The 8,485-nt window shown below is 44.4% G+C and overlaps 1 protein-coding gene across 23 annotated transcripts in view; it reads right to left on the reverse strand.

Annotated features, from left to right (window-relative positions):
- Nucleotides 1–5,505, reverse strand: part of Heatr5a (HEAT repeat containing 5A) — a 98,553-nt gene extending 93,048 nt beyond the window's left edge. For 13 of the 23 annotated variants that reach the window (XM_087553832.1, XM_087553828.1, XM_087553818.1 and 10 more), the window contains 1 exon segment: nucleotides 5,413–5,505. The gene's annotated coding sequence lies outside the window, so the exon portion shown is untranslated. 23 annotated transcript variants of the gene reach the window in all.
- Nucleotides 5,506–8,485: the final 2,980 nt, after the last annotated feature.

Consider the following 8,485-nt stretch of genomic DNA (forward strand, 5'->3'; position numbering starts at 1 on the left):
GGCACCCCTAATATGCTGGGGTCTGTAACAGAGACTACACCTTCACCAATGGCCTCCTAGCCTCTCTTCAGAGACTCTGACCTGCTGCATGGTGTCAAGCCTCAGCTTCTCCCATAATCCCTCCAATCCTTTGCTTTCATGCCTCTAAAACCAGTACCATATAGGAGACACTTATACCTCACTAAGGTCAGCTGCCAGTTTGAGATGTGGCCTTAAACCCCTCTGAACTACAGCTTCTATGTGCTGACCCTAAGGAAATATTCCCCAGGAGATGTCACCTCAGTAATACTGGTCTCTTGTTGGTCACAGCTGACTTCTCAGCTCTAGCTAACTAGCATCTATTGTCCCAGTAAATCAAAGGTGTAATTTTCATACATTCTTAATTGGAATATATCATACAAATGGCCTTCATAATCTTTAGACACTCTTCAACTTCCCTCTGAAGTTTCAGAAGCCAGGCCTCTGCTGTCTGCATTTCTCCTGCATCTTATCATCTAAGCTTTCCCATCCCAAGGTCCCAGTACTCACAAAACAGTCAAAGGCATAAAAGACCTCACAGTCAGGTTCTTCTAGCAGTGCCCTGCCCTCTGGTGATGATGGCTGTCCGAGCTTATGTTCTGTTGCTGTGATGAAACACTGACCAGTGCTGTGCAGTGGTGCCCAGCAGCAGTAGCAAGGTCTACAGTTCCAGGACAGCCAGGAGGACACAACGAAACCCTATGTTGAGAAACCAAACCAGAACAAAACCAGAACAAAAGCCACTGAGCAAAACCAGCCTGGAGATAAGGTTTATGTGCTTCATCCTTCCTCCATGAACATCACTGAGGGAAGCCAGGGCAAGAGCAAGGTGGGAACCTGAAGTTGAAGACTGAAGCAGACCGTGGAGGAACACTGCTTACCGGCCTGCTCAGCGATCTTTCTTATACGAGAAGGTCCACGTGCCTAGGGATAACACTGCGCACGATGCTTGGGCCCACTCAATTAGTAATCGGGACAATTCTTCAGCTGAGGGTCCTCTTCGGCTGAGTCTAGTTTCTGTCAAGCTGACAACCACCACCCAGCCCACACTCTCCTTAGCTCACCAAGGCAGCTACTTTCCAGAACTGTGGTGCTGGACCCAGCTCTAAGTATTATTACTATAATAGACAAAGGCAATGGATTAACAAATCTGCCTTAGGCTGGGGTATATCTCAGTGGTAAAGCCCTTACACGACAGGCAGTGAGACCCTGGCTTTGATCACCAGGGAAGAAGGAAGTAAAGAAGGAAGAACCTCGAAAGGCAGGGGCGGGGGAGAAAATCTGCTCAAAGCTATAACAGTATTTGCAGAGAAGAAAGTAACATCTAAGTCCCGTTTCAATGTCTATCTATCCTCCTTTAACTACTTCACAGTTTCTAATGGCTGCTGTTAACCGCAGGGGCTAACAGTTGCTGAGGCACTTTATAGACCTTATAGCCTGCTTTTCTTTCTCTTCTCTCTGCTCTTTACTTTGCTATAGATCCAGCACTCTGAAGCTTTTCATTAATGTGCTAAGGTTTTCAGAGACATTGCTTCCAAAGAGTCTTCTCAACCTGGAAGGTCAGAAAGTACTGAAAATATTACTTCAGCTTTGGTTATCCTTCTTTAAAAGAAATCACTTTTCATTCCACATACCACACTCTCCCATCTCTTTTTGAGATGGAGGATTTCATCTGGACATCCAAGAACCCAAAGGCACACAGGTAGAAGAGGCTTTACTTGTCCGCACCTCCCCCAGCAATCCTCTAAAAGTCACAGCGTACAGCATTTGGTACCTAGTTGCAAGTCCAGTATCAGAAAGTAAAAACGAAGCAGTATAAACAACCATTCACGGTTTGCGATCTCATAACTTTGACATAATCCCTCAACACCTATTCATTCCATTTTGACTTGATTAATAATCCAGCTCAGTTTTAGCCAGAGTGGAAAGGTGCACTACATTAAAAGTGAAAGGGCAACCCCGCTGAGAGCGGGAATAACCCAGAGCAGGCAGCCCACAGTGATGGAGGAAATGGGACACCTCCATAAAAGCAGAGAAACAAGGCGTTGTCAGTACGTGAGATGCCATCATCCCAAGCACAGCAGAATCTGTAAGCTGGGGCAGGAAACCTTACTCTTCAAACCCAATCCTATCCTCATATTTGCTGCTTGCACAATCTGCCGCCTAGAACTTCCTCATTTTGCTGCTACATGTAATTGGCTTTAGATTCCCACTCCCTCCCCTCAGAGGTCTTATTCTGGTTAACACTCACTGACTCACCCTTTACCACTACAGCCCAACAGTCCAGATCATCTCCATGGTTCCAGTTCCATGGCTCTACATCATGGTCAAGACACATGGTGGTTCACTTATAATTCATAACTTGCACAGAACACCGGGCATAGAACTTCACACACAGCTCATCTCTTGGAGCCACACCGCCCTGAGGGCTTTCCTGGCAGACACTGCTTCTCACTCCCTGTTTCACTCAATGACAGCTCCCTGGAATAACTCCTGGAATAATTCCTCTGCCTTCCAGCAGCTACTGAGCTATTGCCATGGCCCACCCATCTCACGGAGTAAATATACTGCCTATTGCATCAAGCCTCCATGCTGATATGGGAAACCCTCTGTCATCAAACTGATTGTTTTATATATATATATATATATATATATATATATATATATATATATATATATGGTTGTGTACACACACATTTATGATGCATAACTACAAGTCACACCTTAATCAGCTCAGTTCAAGCCTTGCTAACATGAGTTTAACAAAAAACATTTCATAGCTTTTTGGACTTTGGAATTAAGTTTGAGAGATTCTGTACCCATGCCTTAAAAAGCCATAGTTTTGGACACACATCCAATTTCAATGTACTGAGTATTTATTCAGAGTTCTAACATCTCATTTTGTTCCATACTTGATCTTTAAAAGGCCAAAAAACAATCCCAATTGATTCTTGCTTTAGAAAACACCTTCGATTTCATGTCTACACTGACACCTCAATAATATTCTACCTGATCTAGTAATCCAACACTGTCAGTAGCCAAGCGTCAAAGATAGACTGGGGCAAAACCAACTTATGATAGACATCGTGAGTGTTATATTAAAAAGAAAGGGTTTAGCTCAGTGGTAGAGCGCTTGCCTAGCAAGCGCAAGGCCCTGGGTTCGGTCCCCAGCTCCGAAAAAAAGAAAAAAGAAAAAAAAAAAGAGAGAGAGAGGAATGAGACTCAAGGCCCTGCACTTGATTCCCAGTATGGAGGAGGGAAAGATGGAGATTGATGCTTAAATCAAAATATATATATATATATATATATATATATATATATATATATATATCAAAAAGCAAGCAACCAGAAACATAAAAAATATCCCCCCCCTTTCTTCATTCCCAAGAGACCAAAACCGTTGAAATGATATAACCATAAACTAGGCAGAAAAGCCACACCTCTCACAGCATCACACTGGATCTAGAATCCCAAAGAATCCTCAGAAGGGATTCTAAATGCCATTAAATAAGTTACCAGGTATCTAGAATGGTTGAATTTAGACTATCCAGAAACTAACCCCTTATTTTAGTCATAAGAAAGGCTAACGAAGGTTGTTAGCAACTGCTCTCTTAAAAATTAAGCTGCAAAGAATGGAGGGTGGAAGATAAAAATCACACAGGACAAAAACAAGGAACCTTAACTTTTCCCACAGAGTACATTCATTAGTTTAAATTGATGATGCTAATTTTAGATAATAATTTAGAAATCTTAAAGGTACTTTGGGATTCTGGGGAGATGGTTCAGCAAGCAAGAAGGCTGAGCAAGAATGAAGGCCTGAGATCAAAGTCACAGACAACGTGGATGAGGGCACACACTTTTAAATGCGTTGCTGTGTCCGGCAGAAAGATTGCTAGGGCTTTCTCCAAGTTTAGGGAGAGACCCTGCTTCAAAATCGGAGAAAGTGAGGGCAGGGCACCTGACCTCTGAACTTAGTTGTGGGTGCTAGCAGCTTTACATATATGCACATTACTACCTCCCCCCCCCCCCCACCTCGTTACTTTGGAACTCTGTATTTTTCTGTTACTAACATCAAACACTAAAATAATTGAACAAGTAAAGGTGACCTAATTAAGGATCTATAAAGAATACCAAAAGGTAAATTCAGGAGTTTATTCTTGACCTACAGCTATCTATGTAAAATAAGTGTATTTCACAGCACAACAAATCTACCCTCTAATATTCTCTGCCCCTTAGTAAAACTGCCTCCTTGCCTTCTGGTGTTTTTGAAACTGAGTTACCTTATGTAGCCCTCTCTACCTAAGCCTAGGTTGGCTGGGAACTCTCCCTTTTTCTGCCTCAACATCCTAAACACTAGAACTACAGGTGTGTGATGCTAAGCCTGGCTTTACTTGTTTTTTTTAAAAAAAAGGCCCTAAAACAAGGTAAATTTCAGTTTGGATGCTTATCTAAAATCTCCTTCTTTGTCCCAGTCTGTTAACACACCCTTAAATTCCAACACTCTGAAGGCAGAGGCAGGTTTGAGACCCTATCTCAAATAAATTATCAAACCTCATCCTCAGACATAGTTCCTAAGATGTTGGGAAATAAAACCAGACAACCCTGCGCTAATAACTCGTTCCCTAACTTAAGTTAATCTCCCAGTACTGTTTTTCAAAGTTCCGAACTGTATAGGCCTTCTTTTACTTCCTTAAACTTCTAAGCTCTAAGTTCCTTTGGGGCGTCTAGCATTTTTATACACCACGCACAACCCAAAGGACCGCAAGCCATCTGATTTGTCTGACCTCACAGTTCAAATTCCCTTTACCTGCCAGAGGTACACGTTATAATTAATAAGAACCATAAGGCGCTTTACGAAGTTCCTAAAGATTTGCAACCACTTGAAATGATGTCTCGCTGGCTTGTAGGAAAGTGAAATAAGCAAATAAATGAAAATAAAACCAAACGTTTCCACCGACCCTGCAAACGCCCCCCCCCCCAACACCCCCCAGCACCTCCGGCAAAGGCTTTCCTTCTTCAGAAGACCTGGAAACTTCTGGCAATAGAAGGCAACGTCCACTCTCTGCAGCTGGGGGCCGACCTGGCGCTGCAGGGCGGGTCCCCAGCCGCGGGGCGACCTGGTCCCCGACTTTCCCCTCCCGCATCCTGGACCCGCAGCAGCCGACCCCGCCTACCTGTTGTGCGGAGGGAGAAACCCGCCACGCCGCAGTCAGCCCCCATGTCCCGTCTGCATTTGCAGCCGGGACCCTGACCCCCTCGACTGGGTCCCACCCGGGCCGGGTCCTCAGCCTCCGCACCGCGCCCACCCCGGTCCCGCGCCACCCCGCTCCAGCCGCCCCTCCCCAGCCCCTAAGCACGCCGCCCTCAGCCTCCTCTCCGCGTCTCCCAGCTTGCCTGCAGAGACGCCCTGGGCTCACACCTGTCCCGGCTGTGCCACGTTACGGGCTCCGCGACAGCACAGCGGCACCCGGCTCACCGCCGGCGACTGGAGCGGGGAGAGCGGGCGGGGCTGACAGCACGGCGGGAGCGGCCATTGGGAGCGGCCGGCCCCTCCCGCGCCCAGGCTGGCCAGCCGCCCGCCGAGCCAGAGAGCGCATACTGTGGCAGGCATGACTACTCCACCGCTGAGAAAGCGATGGGAGAGCCTGAGTCCGAAGTCACTTCTAGGACAGCATGCTGTCTTACAGTCCAGAGATTCCGGCCACAACTATTTTTGTCTATTTTTGTCGCCAGCCAGAATCTACACTTGCGGCTTAGAAGGCAGACACTTCAGGAGCCTGGAAAAATTCAGGCAGGGCTGGAGCTGAAGGAGGATATGATGGACTCTTACCCAAGGAAGGAACCCTAAAGAACTTTGATGGGAACCTAAGTGTAAAAGGACAATTGAAGATCACACGCGGAATCCGTGACTCCAAGTCAGATGTGTTTTTCCACTGTAATCAGGAGTTTAAGTGTAATTTTTTTCCTTTGCTTTGAAACAAGCTTACAAGAAAGTTGCAAACATCGTACAAAACATTATTCTCCTGAATGGCTTTGAGATTTAAGTTGCTAACATTATGCCACAGTGTTCCCAAGCACTTTCCAAATAGTCATAATAACTACCCTAGCGATATTCTTTATGTGATACATTCGGTTTGCTGGTTGTCTGAATCATGTTCCTTATAAATAAAGGTCTTCAGTTCCAAAATAAGTGTTCTATTTTCAATCCATATCTTCCATCGGGAATACTTCCTTTGTCTTTCTTTGACATTTACAACCTTGACACCTTTGAAGATTTTTAGCCCACTGTTTTTATAGAAAAGTTTTCATTTTGAGTCTGTCTGATATTTATTCATTAGATTTTAAACTTCACGTCTTTGAGAACTCTCACGAGTGATTCTGTGTTCATATGTTTTGGTGTTTGCTCTTCGTTGCTTTTCACCAAAGGATGAAAACAAGTTCCTTTTTCCATCTTTGTAATGAATATGTATTTTCTTTGAAGCTATTTTGTTTCAAGGTACTTGTGAATAATCTTGTTTAGAAATTCGTAATCTCTCTAGAGGCAAAATTTATAAGTTATAACTGTTTCTGGTTTTCGCCTAGTAAGCAAGTAGCCTCACAGCCATGGAACACTGAATTCATCATGGCTTCCCCACCATGGTGGAGTTTACCTTTTCAGACCTTGAAGCACACATGTTTCTTCTAAATAAATTGTTTCAGTTGCTGATGCCTGTAAAAAAGAGAGAGAGAGAGAGAGAGAGAGAGAGAGAGAGAGAGAGAGAGAGAGAGAGAGAGAAATTTCTAATTTATATTACTGGATCTAGAATTTTTCCACTTCATTAAATGAGTTGAGTATAGTTTACTTATTTACTTTTTACAACTGTTTATTTGTGTGTGGGCCTACATGTGTGTATGTGCACCACATGCATGCAGTGCCCATAGAGGCCAGAAGAGGGCACCAGATCCTCTGGAACTAGAGTTATAGGCAGTTGTGAGCTCTGTGATATAGGTGTTAGGAACTGAACTGGGATCCTCTGCAAGAGCAATGAGAGTCTTTCTTTTTCTCTTTTGTGTTGCATCCTGTACAGCTTGGTCCTAGAAACCTCACTGGAGCAGTAAGGGAGTGGAGAAAGGACAAACACAGGTACAGAAAAGTTGGAGTAAGGTGGGCCATGGTCATTTTGATGGAGTGGCACCAAGTATGAAATAACCCACTGGAACCTCAGCACATGTATTATGTGCAGCACAGGGAAGGGGTTAATAGTCTTGATAAGAGTATCTGTAGTCAGCTGCAGTCGTTAGCTTTTTACACATTGGTCAATCATTAGTAAACACTTGAGTCAAAAGAGGACTTTGCCACTCCCATGGGTCTGAGGTGTAGGGTCCTTGACATGGCCATACCTTTGTCGCCATTACACATTCACTCAGGGCTTATCTCAGTTCCTTCCAGTTGTTTTATTTATATATACATACGTGTACCTGTCTTTATACGGACCATATGCATGCAGGAACCCTTGGATGTCTAAAGACTTTGTTGGAGCTTTAAAAACTAGCATCAAAAGTAGTTTGAGATGCCTGATGTGGGAGCTGGGGGCTGAGCCAGAGTCCTCTGCCTGAGCAGCACAGAGCTATGTCTCCATTCCCTTCATTTCTTTTGATGATCAAATTCTAAGTTGGCTCAGTCAGAAATTCATTCATTCTTGCTTCTGTGTCTTTGTGTTTTGAGTTATTTCCCAACATTCTATCACTAAACATTTTAAAAGATACAACAACACATCATAAAGCCTTTTGTATACCCTCTACCCATCATCCGGATTCTGTGGCCTTTAGATAAGTCTCCCTACTCTTGGGCACACCTTTACTTTCTGGCATAATTAAGTTTCTCAGTCTCACTTTGTGCCAGTCTTGTAGGATGATGTCATACAGGTGAAGGCAGGTACAAGATGGAACGAGGCCTGTCATTGGACAAGAAGGAAGGAAGGGTGGGAGAAAAGTTTGAGGGAAGAGGAGGAGACTGGAGGAGGCAGAGGAAGCTGCAGAGAAAACATGGAGGCTAATGTTAAGATTCCTCTCTGCGCATTTACAGGTTGTTATGAGTGTTCTTAAGGGATGGATGTGTACAGGGCCTTGTGTGTTTAGGTGAGAAATTATATCTTATCAATTGGATCAGAGGTTATTGTGTTGTGTGTTCTTTCATGTAGTGATTCAAGTTTAAGAGAGTGTGTGGCGGCTAAAGACACTGGGCCACCACAGAGTTGGGATGTGTGTTTCTGGCATGGAAACCTGCCTTGGGAATTAGATGGGTAGAGAGATTGCTGCCAGGCTCAGAGAGAGGCCTTCAGCAGTGTGATATGGGATGGAGCAAAGCAGGTGAGATGTTTTGTTGATTGAGATGAAGATATCTACCAGATATCTTGGGGCACTGCGGTGCCGGATCTAGTGTGGGATAAAGGACAGCCTTTTTTATAATTTCACAACAACACAGCCT

The sequence above is a fragment of the Rattus norvegicus genome, chromosome 6 (genome assembly GCF_021556685.1).
Source record: "Rattus norvegicus strain SHRSP/BbbUtx chromosome 6, alternate assembly SHRSP_T2T, whole genome shotgun sequence".
Classification (NCBI taxonomy): Eukaryota; Metazoa; Chordata; class Mammalia; order Rodentia; family Muridae; genus Rattus; species Rattus norvegicus.